General features: G+C 51.0%; 1 protein-coding gene and 1 long non-coding RNA gene across 5 annotated transcripts in view; one reads left to right on the forward strand and one right to left on the reverse strand.

Annotated features, from left to right (window-relative positions):
- The window catches only part of SLC2A9 (solute carrier family 2 member 9), a 142,500-nt gene that overhangs the window by 14,649 nt on the left and 106,699 nt on the right, over nt 1-21,152 (reverse strand). The window lies entirely within an intron of this gene.
- Nucleotides 207-5,212, forward strand: LOC149127674 (uncharacterized). 2 transcript variants are annotated; one of them, XR_016229743.1, is made up of 2 exons: nt 207-2,468; nt 4,757-5,212. It is a non-coding gene; the product is annotated as an uncharacterized LOC149127674 (long non-coding RNA). The 2 variants fall into 2 exon arrangements; XR_016229744.1 differs by having other exon boundaries at nt 4,836-5,212.

The following is a 21,152-nucleotide window of genomic DNA, read 5'->3' on the forward strand; positions in this document are numbered from 1 at the left end:
AAACTGTTTCTCTGAGTTGGCCGGTGCAAATGAGGATTCCTGGTCCTTGTGGCCCTGCCAGTGCCCTGTGGGTCAAGCTGTGAGCCACCACGAATTGCTACTCTCTCACTGACCACAGAATTAGCAAAGTTCCTGGTGTGACCTCCCGGAGAACCGAGGCAGCCTGGTATCGGCCACCACGTAGCTCAAGTGCAGACAGGTATCTTGATTGCCCCAGTATCCCCACCCGCCGTCTAGCAGAGGCAGAATCGGGCTGGAGACCCTGGCCTCCAAATCGTGGTTTTTTGTGTGTGTGTGTGTCTGCTCCTCTTTGCTTGAGAGAGGCCAGAAGGCCCTGCTGAACTTGCTTTCCTGTCCTTACGCCCTTGATGGGATGCAAGATGCATCCCCGGGTTACTCAGGGCAGACATGGCACTGGGCGGGACAGTTCCACATTTTTGAAGAACTGCTCTGTGCAGCTGCAGCATGCTTGTCCCCCCCACCTTGTGATACCAGGAGTGCCCCCATCATGCCGACAACCCAAACCACCTGCACATGTTTCCAAACGCCCTTCTGAGAGCTGCCCCCTCCCCTTCCAGAATGTTCTGCTTGGTGAGACGAGGAATTGGGCCTTGTGGCTGGACCCAGGACCTGGGGCTCAGCCTGGCTACTGGGGCCTGCTTGCATCTGTCCTCATTTGGAGTCATCACTCGCTCTTTTAATCAGACCTTCACATTGGCATTTCCAACAAGACAGGGCAGGTAGTGGAAGAGGAAACCCTGAGCAACTTTCCCAACCTCTAGGGAGGCCTCAGCCACTTGCAAGTCCCTAGGCTGGGGTCATTCCGTCCATCAGCTGTCAGCTGTTTACTGTGCTGGGGCTGCTCCTGCAATGGTAGCTGAGAGCATCCCTGTCCCTGCCTTTTGGGGGACCCCCTTGTCCGGCGGTGGAGACAACTTGTTCATCAAGGAGGAAGCGAGTTAGTACAGAATGTGCCGTGCACGCTGGAGGAGATGCACAGGGCAGTGGGGGGTCTGACTTTAGCAGTGGCCGGGGAAGGGCCCTCTGGGGAGGCTGGTGAGGGTGCTGGATGAAGGAGGAGACACAGCTGATGCAGATCAGGGGACGTCGTGCTGGGTGGAGGCTCTGCAGGGAAAAGGCCTGGGTCAAGATTGAGAACAAGTCCCAGTGTCTGCACAGCTGAGGGAGCTTGAGAGGAATGGGATGAAGGGGAAGAGAGCAGGGCCGGTGCAGCTGCCGCTTGTGGCCCAAGGAGAGGGGGTTTGCTGAAAGACACCACTGTGGGCATCTACGCAGAGCTGAGTGATTGTGACCTACAGGGCGTGCTGGTCCAGGGAGGAGGCAAGGGCTGAGTAGCAGCACTCAGATGGTGGCAGTGGGCGTGGGAAGGAGGGGCCGAATTCAGAGTTCCCCCCCACACAACGGAGGCAGAGCTCCCCAGGTGAGCACCACCCTGCTGACAGCAACAACTTATCATCAAGCTGACCGCACCAAGCAACCCAGGGTCACAGCCAAGAGCGGGACCAACACAAGCCTGTCTCTCCCGAGCTTCCACCGTCAGCACCCCAGCCTGCTGCTGGCCAACCCTGGACTACACGGCTGAGAACAGTCTCCCCAGCCGCCACTGAGCTGTGAGTCCCCGGTGGAGGCACCATCTCCATCGGCCTGGCTCCTTTGACAAGGACTAGGTACACCATCGGTACTGACTCAGCTTGCATTAACTGTTCACCACTAGAGTGTGGGGAAGATTCAGTGTGCTGTTTACCACGGGGGAAGTGGACTCTCTCTCCAACGTGTCTATTAAGATGTGTGAGGATGGTGTTAACACACTGAAATGTGGTAGACCAGGCTTCGGGGTTGTGGAGTGCAGATCACGCTGCTATCAGAGTTTATGGCACATACTCGCTTGGTCCTGCAAGCAACACCACCGGGAGCCCAACGGCATTTGCCAGGGCATCCGTCCACAGCTGTTCTGACAGGGCTGGGAGCTGGGGGTCTGCTTTCTCTGACATCTCTAGGTGTGGTCTGGGCAGCACCTGTCTGGGTTCGGTGGACCCCACCAGAACATGGTGCCTCCACTGACAATGCGGCAGAACCTGGATGAAGCTGCCTCCCACACAGCTCGCTGTTTCTTTAGGACTTTTCTGCTGGTTGTGGCACAGCACTGAGCATGTACTAGGTGCTCTGTGTTTGCAGGATTCATGAAAGAACAAATGATCGGCACCGTCGAGTTCCTGGGCCTCCCCTCTGGATCCCTCACTCGGCCTGCAGGCCCCTACACCCTGGGGACAAACACAAGCAGCCGTGAGGATCCTGCAGGCTCCATGGTACTCATGGGTTGTCATTTGCATTCGTCCCTCCAACCAGAGAAGGCAGTCAAGTGCTGTGGGCTGGACTTTGGCCTCTGGTCTCAGCAAGTCTTAAGCCTTGACCCCACTCAACCTGTGTGGAACTCAGCTCTCGTACTGGTAAAGTGATGACAGTAGAGACTTACTACTGGGGCAGTTGTGAGCATTAAATGCAAGTGTTACTTAAGTCTTGCACATGAGAAATACTTCATAAATATTAGATACTGTAAACATAATGGAAAACCTCTCTGCCTTATTTGCCCTTACAACAAGTTAGCTGAACCCCAGAGAAGGGGTTCCAGCAAGGAGTGGTAATGATGGTGGTGGTGATGATGGTGATGGTGGTGATGATGGTGATGATGGTGATGGTGGTGATGTGGTGATGGTGATTGTGATGATGGTGGTGGTGGTGGTGATGATGGTGTTATTATGGCGGTGATGGTGGTGGCGGTGATGGTGTTACTGATGGTGGTGATGGTGGTGAAGATGATGTGGTAGTGATGATATGAGGATGGGTAATGATATGGTGATGATGATGGTGATAATGGTGTTAATGGTAATGATAACAGTGATTGCTGGCCGGCACCGCGGCTCACTAGGCTAATCCTCTGCCTTGCGGCGCTGGCACAGCGGGTTCTAGTCCTGGTTGGGGCGCCAGATTCTGTCCCGGTTGCCCCTCTTCCAGGCCAGCTCTCTGCTGTGGCCAGGGAGTGCAGTGGAGGATGGCCCAAGTGCTTGGGCCCTGCACCCCATGGGAGACCAGGAGAAGCCCCTGGCTCCTGCTATTGGACCAGCGCGGTGCGCCGGCCGCAGCGCGGCAGCCATTGGAGGGTGAACCAACGGCAAAGGAAGACCTTTCTGTCTCTCTCTCTCTCTCACTGTCCACTCTGCCTGTCAAAAAAAAAAAAAAATCCATGGGAGGTGGCAGGCCCTTACTTCCTAAGTCCGGCTCTAGAACGTGGTGCTATGCCCTCGCTCCCAGCTTGGTACTAAGGTATTGCAGATATAAAGATTGATCCAGGTGCTGTCAGTAAGGCCAGGAATGCATGGCATGAGCAGACTCTTGGGGCCTCTCCCCAGATGCCCCATCCACACACTTTTGTGCATCCCAGCCAGACCTGGCACTGCTCCCACAGACAGCTGCTTCGCCCGAGGCCTCCCCCAGCCTGTGTGGCCCGCCAGTGCAGCCGGCCAGCACACTTCCCAAATAAGAACCCTCAACCAGTGACCGACAGAACTCCCTTGAGCGCCCTGCTTTGTGAGGAGCTCAGCTGGGTGACACTGGTCGCCTTACGGTGGTAGCTCCCCGGTAACATGCCCTTGACCTACTTCCTTTACTTCCCCCGTTCCTGCTGGTCTTTCCTTGTCAGGGAACAGCACAGGGTAAGATAACCAAATGAGACAGCAGATAGGACGCAAGGCAGACACCAATGCGGGTCAACCCAGAGACATAACGATCGGGGGCTCATTTGCAAAGTTTCAGCTGTGTTGACCTAGCAGGCAACAGTGCTGAGTACTGTGACATGGAGAGGAGCCTGTGCAGTAACCGCTGGAGGTAGCCTGTTTTTCTGAAGTGAGAAGTGCAGGCTGTGGGGTCAGAAGACCCAGCTTTGGCCTTACCCTGTGTACTCAGGAGCAGGACTAGGAACTCGGGCAGGGCCTGGAATTTCCTGGACTCTCAGTTCCCTAATCTGTGATGACAGCAACTCAAATTTGGTCATGAAGAAGGACTCAGTGATGTGGCATGGGGTTCCTTACGTGATAATCCCACACATACAAGGCCCCCATCAGAAAATTTCAGTGAAGGGGTTCTCTCATCAAAGTCCTATATGAGGGGAGATCACCTTCATCTGCCTTTAATTTGGAATCTTGTTAAAACCTAGTGGGACCTGGCAACATGGTGTAGTGGGCAAAGCTGCTGCCCGCAGTGCCGGCATCCCATATAGGTGCTGATTTGAGTGTTGGCTGCACTACTTCTGATCCAGCTTCCTGCTTAATGAGCCTGGGAAAGGAGCAGAAGATGGCCCAAGTGTTGGGCTCCTGCACCCATGTGGGAGACCTGGAAGAAGCTCCTGGCTCCTGGCTTTGGATGGGCCCAGCTCCAGCCATTGTAGCCATCTCTCTCTCTCTTTCCCGGCTTTTTAAGTAAATAAATAAATCTTTAAAACAAACTCATGGTGGATGGTATAGAAACACTGCTTATGATTTTGAGAATTTATCTACAAAGTCAATAATTTACTGACCTAGTTTGTAATGTTAATATTTTTCCCTCATAAACATTCATAAGTGCAGGCATATTCTTCTACTTCATGGGTAAAATTTTAATAACTCTGTTCAGTCATGTGAAAGTGAAAATAATTTAATAATGAGCATTCTTCATATATTAATTAATAACTTTTTGAAAACAGCCTTTTCCCCCAAGTGTCTGTGGTCTGGGTCTCAGCGGGGCAGCCCTGCGTATCTAACCAAACTGCACTGTGAACACAGCGCCCCTAGTGTCGGCATGAGGAACTCGCTGATACCAAGTCTCCACAACTTCTTCAGACCAACCTGAGCTCCACCTACAAGACACATGGCCACAGCTACCTGCGCGCTCAATTTCTCTCCCACGATACAGCGATAACAACAGTCCCTCCCTCTCAGCACTGTTTTGAGAATTAAACGAGACGACGCACCTGTGCCATTGCACCACAGGCAGCTCTGCTGCTTCTGCTTCCAGAAACTTTTCCAGTGTGTGTGTGTGTGTGTGTGTGTGTGTATTATCTGACTACTGCCCAGGTACTAAAGAAAAAGCCCCATTTTTATTTCATTGTTTTATCTCAAAAGCTTAATTTTTATTTGAATAAAAATAAAGAGCAACTGTCTACACTTTTCTATAATTCATACACCTTAAATTCTTCCAGTGGAAGCACCAACTTCAATTTCTAAAGTCCCAGCACATGCCCAGAAATCCCCTTAAAAGCCTCCACAAGACGGGCTGGAGGCGGGACAAGATGGCAGCCGAGTAAGATGCTGCTGGTCGTCCCCAAAGAGACACCAACACGAGCGGCATTCATGCATCCAGTCAGCCTCACGAGGACAAGGAGGCCAGGAGAGGGGCCACAGGGCCTGGCTTAGCATCGTAAGAAGACACTGTGGTGAATGAGCTACTGCGTCACCCTTCCCCCAGCTCCAGGGAATTCTGCCTGGACAGACACCCCCTGCCTTGGGGAGGGAGGGAGGGAGGACAAAGACCAGACCCCAGCCTTGAAGCCCAGCAGCAGGCCTGCTACAGTGAAACCTGGAGTTGCCCAGGGCTCCAGGGACCGTCTTTAAACAGGTGGCCAACAGATTCCCTGCACCACCTCTCCCCAACCCCCAGCAGTCCACAGAGCGAGACTCCAGCTCTGGCTGGGGGTAGGAGTGGGAGGGTAAGGAGGGAGAGTGAACTAGCATCTCACTGTGGGTAAGCACAGGACTGCTCACTCCATTTCTCCCTCACTGTCAGGGCCTATAACCCAGAGGGAGTCACTGCTTGGGAGAAGAAAGGGTAGGTGGGTTCATGACATTGCACAGAAACCCAGGGCCGGCACTGCAGGGATTCATGTAGCCCTGCCATATTTTAGTTCCACAGCAACCCTGATCATGCCCCCACTAACGCAGTAACCCGAGCAATCCCTCCAGGACTTCCAGCTAGCACTTCCACAACCCCAGCCAGAGTGGACAGAGCGCCAGTGCACCTGTGACCCCAGACCCCTGCTCCATGATCTGCTGCTGAGACACACACACCCGAGCTGGGTGCCCTCTCCCACGGCCACTGCCATCCATTGCTGTGCAAGAAGATACAGAAAGCCTGCACTACAGCATCCAGCTGGAAATAAAGACAAAATAGTTGGGGCTGGTGCTGTGGTGTAGCAGGTAAAGCCTCCGTCTGCATTGCCGGCATCCCATATGGGCGCCGGTTTGAGACCCAGCTGCTCCACTTCCGATCCAGCTCTCTGGTATGGCCCGGGAAAGCAGTAGATGATGACCCAAGTCCTTGGGCCCCTGCACCCACGTGGGAGACCTGGAAAAAGCTCCTGGCTCCTGGCTTTGGATCAGCTCAGCTCTGGCCATTGTAGCCATTTGGGGAGTGAACCAGCAGATGGAAGACCCCTCTCTCTCTCTCTCTCTCTCTCTCTCTCTCTCTCTCTGCCTCTCCTTCTCTCTCTGTGTAACTCTAACTTTTAAATAAATATTTTTTTTTGACAGGCAGAGTGGACAGTGAGAGAGAGAGACAGAGAGAAAGGTCCTCCTTTGCCGTTGGTTCACCCTCCAATGGCCTCCGCGGCCGGTGCGCCGCGCTGATCCGAAGGCAGGAGCCAGGTGCTTATCCTGGTCTCCCATGGGGTGCAGGGCCCAAGGACTTGGGCCATCCTCCTGCACTCCCTGGTCACAGCAGAGAGCTGGCCTGGAAGAGGGGCAACCGGGACAGAATCCGGCGCCCCGACCGGGACTAGAACCTGGTGTGCCGGTGCCGCTAGGCAGAGGATTAGCCCAGTGAGCTGCGGTGCCGGCCTTAAATATTTTAAAAAATAAGTACAAAATAGCCTCCCACACAGATACCTGAAGACACAGCCCCAGGACAAAGCCTTCTGCCAGGAAAGCCAGTCGTTAAAAGTGATAACAACACCCAGTCTGCCAGTTGTGGGAAAATCAAACAGGGACACAGGGAGTATGAAAAAGCAGCCTGATGCCCCCAAGGAACACACTAAGGCTTTAGTAACAGACTCTGAAGTGGGAGATCAGTGAAATGCCCGATAAAGAATTCAGGAGAACGACTGTAATGAAGCTCAAAAAGACAAGGGGAATGCAGAGAGCTCAAAATCAGGAAAACAATGCAGCCTCTGAATGAGAAATTCAGCAGAGAGAGAGATTCTGAAAGGTAACCAGAGGTCTTAGAACTAAAGGACTCAGTAAATCAAATAAAAAATGCAACTGAAAGTCTAGCCACAAAGTAGATCAAGGAGAAGGAAGAAGACATGAACTTGATGACAGAACTCCCCAGAAATAGAGAATGAAAGAAGAAAATGAAGACATCTCCCATGGCCTCTGAACACCCTTAAATGGAAGAGAATTGAATTGTGGGGATCCCTGAGTGTGATGAAAGGAGGAGGGGCTTAGAAAACCTATTCCATGACATCATAGATGAAAACTCCCCCAGCGGGGAGAAAGACAGACATCCCAGCACAGGAGGCCCAGGACCCCAGATGGACACAGCCGGAATAGATCACCAGCACACACACTGTAGTCTCCTAAGCGCCACATAGAATTCTCCAGTGTGCAAGAGGAGTGCAGCAGGTTCTTTTTATGGGCACCCCCATAAGATTGATGGCAGAATTATTAACAGTAACCTTACAGGAGAGAATGGAATGATGTATTCGAGTTCTCAAGTAAACTGACAACCAAGAACACTTTACCCAACTAAGTTATCTTTCCTGAATGAAGAAGAGATAGACACTTTCCAGGACAAGCAAAAGCCGAGGGAATTCGTCACCACTAGACCAGCACTATAAAAGACGCTGAAGGGAGTCCCAGCGAGAGGAACAAAGCAGGCAAAACAATGGTGAGGGAACAGGTGGAAGTATAAAACCACTAGAAGGAACAGAGGGCTATTCACAATAAATGGAATATTTTTAAATGATAGGACTAGTTAATTACTTATTAACCTTAACTTTGCATGTAAATGGGTCAAATTCACCAATCAAAAGGTGCAGACTGGCTGAACTGATTGAAAAACAAGACCCAGGGGCTGGTGCTGTGGTGCAGTAGGTTCAGCCTCCGCCTGCAGCACTGGCATCGTATATGGGTGCCAGTTCATGGTTCATGACCTGATTGCTCTACTTCTGATCCAGCTCTCTGTGGCCTGGGACAGCAGCGGAGGATGGCCCAAGTGCTTGGACCCCTGCACTCATGTGGGAGACCTGGAAGAAGCTCCTGGCTCCCGGCTTTAGATTGGCTCAGCTCTAGCCATTGTGGCCACTTGGGGAGTGAACCAGCAGATGGAAGCCTTTCTCTGTCTCTCCTTCTCTCTGACTGTAACTCTACCTCTCAAATAAATAAAACAAAATATTTTAAAAGATGAAAAACTAGATCCAATGTTATACTGCTATTAGAAATTCACTTTACCAGTGAAGACACACACGAACCCGAAGGGAAAGAATAGAAAAAGATATTCCATGCAAGTGGAAACCAAAAATGATCAAGAATAACTACATTTATACCAGAAAAAATACTTTAAGATAAAAACTAAAAAGAGACAAAGAGGGTCACCATATAATGATAAAGGGACCAAACCAACAAGAAGTGACCATTGTAGGCACCGTTGGGTTGGGCAACCAGGGTGTAGGGGGATTCAGTTCTAGAAGTTTCTCTTCCTCACCTAGAACTCGAGCACTGGAGCAGCTTACAATCTTGGCACATCTGGCTGTGGCATTCACATGGCACCTGGAACATTCCTGTGCTGAACTGTGGCCAAGAACATGGCTTTGGAGCCAGACCAGCCGGGGTTAAATTCCTGTCCCTCCACTTGCTAGCTATGTGACTACAGGTTATATCATGTCCCCACCTCTCAATTTTCTTGTGTATATAATGAGGACTGCGCAGTTGCTCCAAACTCTTAGCTGTGTTTTGGGAGCTAAATGAGGCAATGCTTAGCAATGTGCTTAAAATTCAGGAGCCGCTCCATCCCTGCCAAGTGTTGCTGCCAGTGTTACAGCACGGTCCTTCTTGTCGCTCCCCCACTCAGTGCTTGCTGAGCATGGACATGAGCCAGGCACTAGGCTGGGTGAGCAGACCACAGACTCCACCTCTGCCTCCAAGGAGCCTCCAGTGTCTGGGCACCTACTGAGTCCAATCTTACACAATAAAAGCAAAGCTGGAGGCATCACAATACCAGATTTTAGGACATACTACAGGGCAGTTGTAATCAAAACAGCCTGGTACTGGTACAGGAACAGATGGATAGACCAATGGAACAGAATAAAAATACCAGAAATCAATCCAAACATCTGCAATCAACTTATATTTGATCAAGGAGCTAAAACCAATTCCAGGAGCAAGGACAGTCTATTCAACAAATGGTGCTGGGAAAACTGGATTTCCACATGCAGAAGCATGAAGCAAGACCCCTACCTTACACCTTACACAAAAATCCACTCAACATGTATCAAGGATCTAAATCTATGACCTGATACCATCAATTTATTAGAGAACATTGGAGAAACCCAGCAAAATATTGACACAGGCAAAGACTTCTTAGAAAAGACCCCAGAGGCACAGGCAGCCAAATCCAAAACTAACAAGTGGGATTACATCAAATTGAGAAGTTTCTGTATGACAAAAGAAACAGTCAGGAGAGTGAAGAGGCAACTGACAGAATCAGAGAAATTATTTGCAAACTTTAGAACTGATAAAGGATTAATAACCAGAATCTACAAAAAGATCAAGAAACTCCACAACAACAAAATAAACAACCTACTTAAGAGACGGGCCAAGGACTTAAACAGACATTTTTCAAAAGAGGAAATCCAAACAGTCAACAGACACATGAAAAAATGTTCAGGATCACTAGCCATCAGGGAAATGCAAATCAAAACCACTGTGAGGTTTCACCACACCCAGGTTATAATGGCTCACATACAGAATCAACTAACAGATGTTGGCAAGGATGTGAGGGAAAGGTACATTAATCCACTGTTGGTGGGAATGCAAACTGGTAAAGTCACTATGAAAGACAGTCTGGAGATACCTCAGAAATCTGAATGTAGTCCTACCATATGAACCAGCCATCCCACTCCTCAGAATTTACCCAAAGGAAAGTAAATTGAAAAATAAAAAAGCTATCTGCACTTCCATGTTTACTGCAGCTCAATTCACAATAGCTAAGACATGGGATCAACCTAAATTCCTGTCAACGGAAGACTAGATAAAGGAATTATTGGATATGTACTCTATGGAATTCTACACACTGGTAAAAAAAAAAAAAAAAAGGAATCCAGTCTTTGAAAAAAAATGGAGGAACCTGCAAAACATCATGCTGAGTGAAATAAGCCAGTCCCAAAGGGACAAATATCATATGTTCTCCCTGGTCTGTGACAATTAACTGAACACCTAAAAGCAGACTTGTAGAAGTGAAACTAACACTATGGAGAAACAATGACTTGATCAGCCCTTGTCCTGACTGTCCAGGGAAAGCTTATTATTTTATTCCTTTTAGCATTTTCTTTTTCTACTTAATACAATCGGTTGAACAGTTTACCTAACACAGAATTATTTTTAGGTGTTTAAATCCAATTGAAAATTGATCCTTGTTAAAAATAAGAGCAGGAATAAGAGAGGGAGGAGATGTACAGTTCGGCACATATTCCCATGGACTTACACCTAAGGGTAAAGCTAAAAACTTGCCATAGGACTCCAAATCCCATTAAGTTGGCAGGTACTAATGCCAGCATACTAGTTAAAGTGATCATTTTAAGTGCATAACTGATCCCAAAGCTAGGAATAAGTGTCAAAGGGATCACATAAATAAGACCAAGTGTCTGCTGATAATAATAGATAGAATTAAAAAGGAGAGAATGATCCAACATGGGAAGTGGACACCCTTCCTAAGCACTCTGACCTAGAATCAGCCCTTAAGTCATTCGGATCTGGCTAAAAAGCCCATGAGAGTATTTCAGGCATGGAAAGCCAAGACACTGTGGCAAAAAATGACCTGCATAAAAGATCTCTGTGAGATCCCAGTGGAAAGAAGGGGCCATCAAAGGAGGAGGCACCTTTCTCTGAAAGGAGGAGAGAACTTCACTTTGATTATGGCCCTGTCTAAATAATGTTGAAGTTTGTGGACTGAAAAGGGTTCCATAACCTTGGCAGCTCATGACAAAAGCCTTGGGTGATCACTGATGTCATAATTAAGAGTGTCAATTGTGTACTTGCTCCCCATGAAGAACCTCTGTCCTTAATGTGTTTTACTATGAGAATTAATGGTAAAACTTGTCTTCAAACAGTACTTTATACTTTGTGTGTCTGTGTGGGTGCAAACTGTTGAAATCTTTACTTAGTATAGAGTTGATCTGTATAAAGATAATTAAAAATGAATCTTAATGAAGAATGGGATGAGAGAGGGAGTAGGAAGTGGGATGGGAGTGGGGGTGGGATGGCGGGTATGGGGGAAGAACTCCTATATTCCAAAAGCTGTACCTATGATATTTATATTTATTAAATAAAAGCTTTCTAAAAATTAATTAACAACAAAAGTCACTGTGTACTAACTCCTCATGCAGAACCTCTGTCCTCAAAGAGTTGTATTATAACTATGTCCAAGTGCTCCCAAAAGATATATAATTCTTGGGTGCTTCATTAAAATTAATTAAATTTTTATTTTTTAAATTAACTTCAAGATACAATGACTTTGAATAGCCCTTGTCTCGACTTTTGAGGAATAGTTTTTTTTCTATTTGTTTTTGTTTTTGTTTTTTACAGCACAAACTGTTGAACTCTACTTAGTATAGAGTTGCTCTTCTGTGTATAAAGCTAATCAAAAATGGTTAAAATGGATCTTAGTGGAGACAGGAACTGGGGAGGGGAGAGGAAGGGGGAGGAGGAGGAACAGTGGGAGATTGGGTGGGAGGGCGGGTATGGTTGGAAGAGTCACTCTTTCCTGAAGTTGTACTTACGAAATGCATAATGTCTGTATTCCTTAAATAAAAGGTTTCTGGGGGGGGGGGGAACAAATTAAAAAGAAGGGACACCGAGTGTCTCAGGAGACCCCTCAGCACTGGCCAGCTGGGTGGCATCTCAGCTGCAGTGTGTCCCCAGGGCTGAGACGTGGCCGCAGTGCTTGTGAGGTGGGAGAAAGAGATGCTGTCATGATGTGAGTATTTGCTGAGACACTAAGCTTCTGTATGCGGGGAAGAACCGAGAGAAAGGGGACCAGTGATGGACAGAGGAAGCAGCACCAGGTGCACCTGTCGGGGAGGGAGCTCAACGCCTTAGAGATGCTGAGACCCACAGAGAGAGAGAGCAACGTTTTCGGCACATTCTGCTGTGTGCTGTGCACGCATTCACGCGTCTGCATCTTCTTGATTGACTACGCCGGAGTTTAAACTGCTCCTTCCTTTGGATAAGGGAGACATATCTGCAACTGTGACTGCATCCAGCCTGGGGCACAGAGAGGGGAGGTAGCGCTTTCGTGCGTGTTCCTTTGCGTTTCCTTTGTTCACCCTCATGGCAGGCCTGGAGGGTGGCACTGCTATCCTGTTTTATTGATGGGTGGCAACACTCCGACTGTTTCCAAACTGGGGCCTTTTGAGAGTATCTGGGGGTGGGGGTGGGAGTGGGGGTGGGTGTTAATCATGGAGATGACCTGTCAGGAAAGGAGACTGTCCCAGGCAAGCTCAGGCGGGCAGCTCGAAGTCCAAGATGAAGACCCTCAGCTGAGGTCCTCAGTAGGGCAGGTAGGGGCAGACCCGGGACTTGACTCCTGGTGCCCTGGCTTTGCCACAATGCCCTCTCAGTGCAGGTGAATGTATGTGCCAAATACCATCCACCATGCAGTGACTGCCCACGGCGGGCCTCCCACTGCAGAGCTAAAGCAACAAAGGTGCCTGACTCTCTTCCCAGCAGGCGATGTCACTCTCAATTTATTTACTATAAATTTATTTTTAATTTGCTTGAAAGACAGAGATGGAGAGAGAAAGAGAGGGAGGGTGGGAGGAAGAAAGAGTGATATTCAGAGATAGGGAGACAGAGATTGAGATAGAAATAGACAGACAGATACACACACACACACACGCAGAGGTGATTTCTATCGCCTGGTTCACCCTAAATGTCTGCAACAACTGGAGCTGGGCCACGCTGAAGCCGCAGGCTGGAATCTCCAGCTGGGTCTTCCCCATGGGTGGCGGGGACCAAGCACTTGAGCCATCACCTGCTGCCTCCCAGGGTGCACATTAGCAGGGAGCTGGAATCAGAAGCAGAACCAGAATTTGAACTCAGGCATCCTGATCCAGGACACAGGTGCCTCCAGCGGTAGCTGAATCACTGTGCCAAACGCTGCGCCCCCCAGAGAGGTGAACCTCTACAGGTCATTCACTCAATTCATGGCAGAGAGAAGCCCTGACACATGGCTTTCCTACTGCACCGGCTCCAAGGCCAGAGATCAGAGTCCACATTCAGATAATTAGAGCAGGAGACCCAGAGGGTGCTGGAGCAGGGGTGCAAGTACTCCATGACCCTGAAGCCATCCTGGGCTTTGCAACCTTTTCTGACTTCCCTTGGGAGCTCCTCCCGGCAGAAGAGCGGACTTATTACTCCTTTCCATGTCTTTCTCGAACTTACACAAGAGCACCTGCACCACGCTCCCGATCTCATCTAATTCTGATCACCTGCCATTGGCCCCGCCTCCGAATACCCCAGTCAGCTTCCTTCCTCTCAATACTGCATCACGGTGATTAAATGCGTCACAGGAAGCCCCAGGAGTTACACTATCCAACCATAGCATGAGACCAAGCATGCGCCAGCAGCCACTGCAAGCCAGGAGGGGGACATGGGACAGATTCTCTACCACAGCAGTGTGGCTCTGCCGGCACCATGACCTTGCACTTGGAATGTGAGAGAAGAACTTCGGCAGTTTGAAGGCACTGGAGGGGGAGTCTTGGGCAGAGGGATGTGACAGACTTTTAGCAGGAAGCAATGCTATTCATGCAGGCATGAGATCCAGTGGATTCATATCCAAAAGACAGCCAGAAACAAAATGGGGCACTGCCTTACAGACAATCTTAGTTTCTTTGTCTCCCTTATATGGTTACATACATTCCAACTGGGTACTTTATGGCTACAGGGTTGCTAAAGGGCGGCACATGCACATATAGTCGTGGATTAGGCCATGTTGCTCTTTGCTCTGGAAGGCCCCTACCTCAGCACCTGGTCATGTGACTGAGACAGCGGCCACAGGAAACAAATGCACTGGGACACAGAGCCCTACTGTCACCAGCTCAGCGGTCGCCTGCAAGAATGAGGTGACGCCTTCCTTCCCTGAATCTCCAGGGCTGCCCAAGTCACAGTTAGGAGGAAGGGAGCTGCTGTTGGAGACCCCAGGAAAGGCCTGGGAGTTGGGATGCTGTCATTTTGAGAGAGAGAGAAAGAGAGAGAGGGAGAGAGAGAGGGAGAGGGAGAGGGAGAGGACACATTCCTATTCCCAGGTTTCCCCCCTAAATGCCCACAAGAGTTGGCACTGGGCTGTGCAGAAGCCAGGAGCCAGGAACCCCATCCAGGTCTCCCACATGGGTGGCAGGAACCCAACTATTTGAGCCATCACTGTTGCCCCCAGGGTTGGCGTTGGCAGGAACCTGAGTTCGGAGATGGAGCTAGCGATCTGTGGGTATCTTAACCGGTCTCTTAACTGCGAGGCTCAATGCCCGTCTCCCCCTCCCCACCCCCGCCCCTAACCAGGTTAGGAAACTTTCTCCATTTCTGTTGAAAATTCAGTCTTGTGCACGGAATCTTTCAGGGGCCCAAGTCTTTCTCAGAACAGTGTCTGCTTGGGGTGGCTTCTGAAAGACAAGCTTTTCTGGGGGGAACCTGGCAGAAAACCCGACAGGAACACTGCCAAGTTTTCACATTCAGGTTTCAGGCTAGGGGCTCCCTAATGAGCTCTGCCTTCAGCTGCGGGGAAGGGATAAGGAGAGACAGTGAGCGTCAGGAAAACTGGGGGGAGACTGGGAGGAAAAGATGAGATGGGGTTCAAGTCCCGGGGGCCACAATGCCCCCTCTGGGCTAAGAGGGCATTTTCTGCGGATGTCGTGAAGATTAGGGACAACGTGGCTGAGTACTTAGTGCCGAATGGGTACTCAGCTTAAGGGAGATAATTGATCAAGAAGTTCCACTCTGCCTCACGCAGTGGAATGGACGGGCACCCTCCTCCCCCGCTTTGGCCAGCAGCCTGTCCACCCATCTCTGCTGGGTCAGAAGGGCCAGACGGTGGAAATGTCTCATTCCCAAGACCCCTTCCCCTGCAGGGACTCCTCACCCCATCCTGAACCGCTGCCACTCAAGTTCATCCTGAACTCTTGGTCTAAACACAGGACTCAGACATCGCAGATAAAGATGCCCACCCCCGCTTGCTGCCCCAGTCCTGGTTCTTGTTACATGTGTGAGACTCTGGAACCACATGGGTTTGGCTAGGGAAGGACACACATCTTTTTACTGTGGATACAAACATGCTTTTATCCTCTTGGCTATGCCTTCTCGCTACCCAGCAACCCTTGACCATAACAACAGGGAGATAAAGCAGGAGGAAAAAACGCAGAACTCACCATGCAGACAAAATAATTTCCCACACATCTATCAAAGCTGTTGAGACCATTCTATTCCTTATACAATTCCACACATTCTTGATAAATAGTTGGAAGAAATAAGGTAACATCAGCATATTGTTTTCTCTATGATTTAGCTGTTGGCAATCTGACCACTTGTGTACCGGCTCTTGATGAATTAACCTTTGGAAAATTGCTTTGCTTCCTGCGCAGTTAGTAGGTGGAGGGGCGGGCCCTTGGAAATTAGCATATGCTGAGACGGTCAAAATACTTGAGGCCTTGGACATTTCCCTGTGGCTTTTGGACCACACTGCAATTTATTACTTTACCAAACACTCCTCAAATTATCCCAGTTTGAAAGCAGTGCAAGATGGCCCTGGTGCTTGGGCCCCTGCATCTGCATGGGTGACCTGGAGGAAGCTCCTGGCTTTGGATCAGCCCAGCTCCTGCCATTGCAGCCATTTGGGGAGTGAACCAGCAGATGGAAGACCCCTGCCCCCTAACTCTGCCAAATAAATAAATAAATCCTCAAAAAAAATTATCCCAGTTTGAGTGTGCAATGCACTCACATTCCCAGCAGGGCCCCGTACTCCTGTTATGTAAAACCAGCTCCCTGAGGGCAGAAATCATGAGTGCATGTGTGTGCACATGTGTACACATCTGTTTTCATGTGTGCGGTTTTGTTCACCTTTGTATCCTTGGATCTAAAAGGAAGCCTGGTGTGGGGAGCAACCCGGACTGGACTGAGTTACTGGAATTAAGACTTATTCTATGCATCTGCTCTCCCACAATATGGCGCTGAGAAGGGAGTAGTAGCTTCTACGCAGCTGCCTCTCGCCAATTTGATTGACTGAGCTGCAGGAGCTGATCTTGCTCCTGATTGGAGGAGAGCAGCATACTCGGCGTGTGGGTAGCAGAGTTGGGATTGGTGGAAGAGGACTATAAAGGAGGAGAGAGACAACATGCACCAGGAACATCTATCTGAAGGAACACCTGTGCAGCCCCCAGAGAGCCGGCCGGCGGTGTGCCGCTCCCCTGCGGAAGTGGGGAAAGTGGCCAGGGGGAACCGCCCTTCCACGGAGGTGGAAGGGATAGTAGCCAACCCGGGAAGAACCAGCAGTAAACCCGGGGAGGGCCGAGCAGACAAAAGAACAGCGCAGGGTCCTGTGTCGTTCCTCCACGAAGAGGGGGAGCGACACCTGGTCCACAGCAGGTGCTCAGGAGCAACCTATGGAATGGGTAAAGAATTCGTGACCTGTATTCCGATTTCTGAGAGCCTGCGATTGTCCTAACTGCTGCCCATTCTATGGTAGCAACTTCTGGGGGGCCACTGTAAGTGGCCACAGTTCTTTGCAGCTCTGCCCATGGGAGGTCAAGGAGTTCCTGCCAGCCCTCTGTCGCTCCCCCTCTTCATGGAGGAACGACACAGGACCCTGCGCTGTTCTTTTGTCTGCTCGGCCCTTCCCGGGTTTGCTGCTGGTTCTTCCTGGGTTGGCTACCGACCCTTCCACCTCTGTGGAAGGGCGGTTCCCCCTGGCCACTTTCCCCACTTCCGCGGGGGCCAGCACACCGCCGGCCGGCTCTCTCGGGAGCTGCACAGGTGTTCCCTCAGATGTTCCCCTTAGATGTTCCTGGTGCATGTTGTCTCTCTCCTCCTTTATAGTCCTCTTCCGCCAATCCCAACTCGGCTGCCCACACGCCGAGTACGCTGCTCTCCTCCAATCAGGAGCAGGATCAGCTCCTGGAGGTCAGCACTCAAGTTGGCAAGAGGCAGCTGCGTAGAAGCTGTTTCCTCCTCTCCCAGCGCCATATTGTGGGAGAGCAGATGCATAGAATAAGTCTTAATTCCAGTAACTTAGTCTAGTCCGGGTTGCTCCCCACAGCCCTCGCTCCCAGGTGGCCTGGTGACTTGCTGTGGCTGAGAGAAGGCGGCAGCAGGATGCCAGGACCAGGCCTGGGCTCAGGCCATTTTGCACCCTTCCCCTGCTTGCAACCTTGCTGCTGTCATGTGACCACAGCTGGGCCGGCCTGCTAGATGAGGACAGACAACAGCCACGTTACCCCTCCCACTGCCAGACCATCTGGGTCACTTTAGTTGAGCCGGTGCCTGTCTCTTTGTCTACACTGTGCATTCTCAATGGATGTAAACATTGTGTTTCGGTGGGGAGAGCAAGAAGTCAACCATCATAGCGGCCTGTGGAGTGCCCAAGCTCAGTTCTCTCTGACACAAATCTTATTTCTTATTAAATCATGGAGAAATTAAGCCTTGCAAAAATTTAAAATTATGAACCAATCAAAATAACCTCATTAATTAAATTTGTTAGTTCAAGATTGCTTTACATTGGTCTTGGGTTATATTTAAAATAAAGTTTATACTTAAGGGAATAATAATTTGGGGCTGGTGCTGGTACTGTGGCGTAGCAGGTAAAGCCACTGCCTACAGTGCCAGCATCCCACATGGACACCAGTTCAAGTCCTGGCTGCTCTACTTCTGATCCAGCTCTCTGCTATGGCCTGGGAAAGCAGTGGAAGATGGCCCAAGTCCTGGGGCCCCTGCACCCATGTGGGAGACCCGGAAAAAGCTCCTGGCTCCTGGCTTCAGATCAGCGTAGCTCCAGCTGTTGCAATCAGTTAGGAAGTGAACCAGCAGATGGAGGACCTCCCCCCTACCCCACCTCTCCTTCACTCTCTCTTCAAATAAATAAAGAAATAAATATATCTTTAAAGATAAAGGGAATAATAATTCAAAAAGGCCTGAAAAACAATGTTCCCTATCCATTGTCTATCACGCCTGTCTGTTTGCTTCCCTATCTGTAGGCACGTGCTGTTTAAGGACTAGAGCCTTATCTCCTCCTCCCTCCCTTTCCTCGTCCCTTCCAGCAGTCCAGGAGGGTAGCCTGGCAATGGAGCATCTAGCCTTTGAGAGAGACCACTCTGTCACAAGTTGTGCAACCGCCTGCAGCCTCAGTCTTGCCATCTATGAGATGGGCATGATAACAAGCTCTGCTTCATAAGATGTTTTGAAGAAAACTTGAGATCGTCCACATAAAGGGCTCTCAGTGGTCCCCTATGAAAAACAAATCTTAGCAGCATTGTACTGAAACGTTTGTCACGACAGGGACATTATTTTCCTCCTATTGCATGGTGGTTTTAAAGCTTCCTCCTTTGGTGGTGACCCGCGTCCCCCAGGGCTACAGGGAAGTCCTAACTCCTGGCACCCGTGGCAGGCTAAGAGGTAGCCATGATGAATTATGGCCCCAAAGCGGCATCCTTCTAAGGAGAGAGATCTAAAGACAGAGCAGATACAGGGCAGAGGCTGCGTGGTCAGGGAGGGAGACGCTGGAGCCGGGCACGCAGCCAACAGGAGGTGGACGCAGCCAGGAAGAGCCGATGGGAGCTTAGAGAGAGTGTGCGGGGACGGGGAGAAGGGGTAGGCGGAGGAACCCAGGAAGGACCCCTGATGCTGGAAGGCGCAGGCAGCCTTTCTGGATGAAATCAACGGGAGAGCTGGAGCCACACGTGCTCAGTAGCTCCTGGGCACAGCATCCCACAGGTTGCTCCCTCCTCTTCCGGGGCCCTCGGGCCAAATCGGCACCTTAATCCTGGCCGTGACCCCAAGTCCATCTCATTGGCACATGCCCTTCCTTCCTGGACGCAAGCGCTGCTTCGCGGGCCTGACCTGGGGCTGGGGCCGCAGCCTGGGCACGGTGAGACTTTCCTAACCGGAGCTGCTGCGGGCAGGCAAGGAGCTCCCTAGCTCCGTGATCCTGTCTCATCTGCGAGCTTCCTCTGCTGCCTTGGGGCCACGCACACAAATAAAATCTCAGCAGGAAGCTGCCTGCCCTGTTCTCTCTCTTTCCTTTTGCCTCATCTCAGCTCCCTATCAGGTCTGCTCCAAGGCACGTGCTCGCCCCAGAAGCTGCCTCGGGCAGACTCCTGGCTCCGCTTCATGGAGGACAACCCCGGAGGGGGAAGCCCCTGAGCCACTCCTCTCGTCCCATCTCCGTGCCTCTTTCCACAGGGCTCTTCTAGGGACTGGTTCCTCTCTGGCCACTTGGAGGATGAAGATGATGTCACAACTCAGGTGACAGCTCCCTCACACAGGTGACGTCCCGAAGCCTCCAGCTGTGCACCCTCATTGCCTGCTTAAGTGATGCTTCCAAACCCTGACCAACCTTGTGGCTAAAGCTGTGGCTAGTTGGCGAGGCCCAGCTCCTGGGTGAACACAGCGGGGGTCAGGGAAGGCAGCTGGGAAGAGTCGGGTGAGGGCTGACAGTGGTGCCATGACTGGGGGTGCAGGTGCCTCCCCTGGTTGCTGACGGGGATCTCGGCATTCAAGGCCCTGGCAACGCAGCGGCTCCACTGTCACAAGAAAACCACCTGGCAAATTCCGCTGGTGGATGTGAGAGGGAGCGGGCTGGGGAACACAGGAGGCGGAGCTTCATGCTTGCAGTCAGGGGTGTGAACGAGTTCAGCCTGGTTTATTTGTGCAAACAGAGGGAAGTCAGCCTATGCCTTGAGACTCAGTACTGACTGCTCTCCCCGGGGACAGAGGAAACCCAAGAAGCACTAGAACCACACCACAGGGGCTCCTGACCTGGGACCTACCCTGACCACAGAACCCTTCCCAGAGCTGCCCGGCCCTGCTCAGCTACTCCGGCCAGTGTGGCTCTGCCTCTGCTTTGTACCCTCTACCCCAGCTGACTCCTCTTTGCTGCAAATCTGCCCTGTGAAGTTCGTGTCCAAAGATCACCCCCACCTCACCCACTGTGCGCCAGCACTCCCAGGCCTCTCTGGAGCTCAGGATGAAATCCCAAGTCCTTAGTTTAACACCCATGGCCTCTGGGATCTGCGGTCACTCATCTCCTCCACGCCCAGCTTCACCCTGTGCCCTGGGTGCTGGCTCTTGCTGCTGGGGCCTGGATGTCCAGTGACTGCTGCCATTGCTCAAACCAGGGGAACAGTGATTGTCCCGCCCCAGCCAGGGCTGAAGCACTGCTCTGGCCGAGAGGGTGTGGAGTGCAGCTGCACGTGCCCCTGGTCCCGGGGACGGCGGCCTGGTGGCCTGCGGTGGAGCCTGGGTTCCAGGGCTTTGACAGCTTCCCGGGAGGCTGCACTCGGGGGTCGCTTGTGGCTCCTTTGATGCTACCTCCTGGTTACCTTCAGGCTGCGCCCCTGGCTGCTCCTGCTCCCCAGGGATCCCCCCATCTGCCTCCTCAGCTTGCTGCCTTTCCCTTCCTCCTACGTCACCCCGGAGCCCCTGCACTCTCTCTGTAAAGGTCACACAGCAAATATATTCGGATTTTTAGGCCAAAAGCAGTCTCTTCCCCCACCCCTTTTCTTTTTTACCTTTAAAATGGAAAAGCCATTCTTTGCTCATACAAAACGGGCTGTGGTCCAGATATGACCTGTGGACTACAGAGTTCCCCGTCTGTGAGGCAGTGGGCTCCCCATCAATAGAAGTAACCAAGCA

This window comes from Oryctolagus cuniculus, chromosome 2 (assembly GCF_051225735.1).
Source record: "Oryctolagus cuniculus isolate XC-2025 breed Fujian yellow rabbit chromosome 2, ASM5122573v1, whole genome shotgun sequence".
Taxonomy (NCBI): Eukaryota; Metazoa; Chordata; class Mammalia; order Lagomorpha; family Leporidae; genus Oryctolagus; species Oryctolagus cuniculus.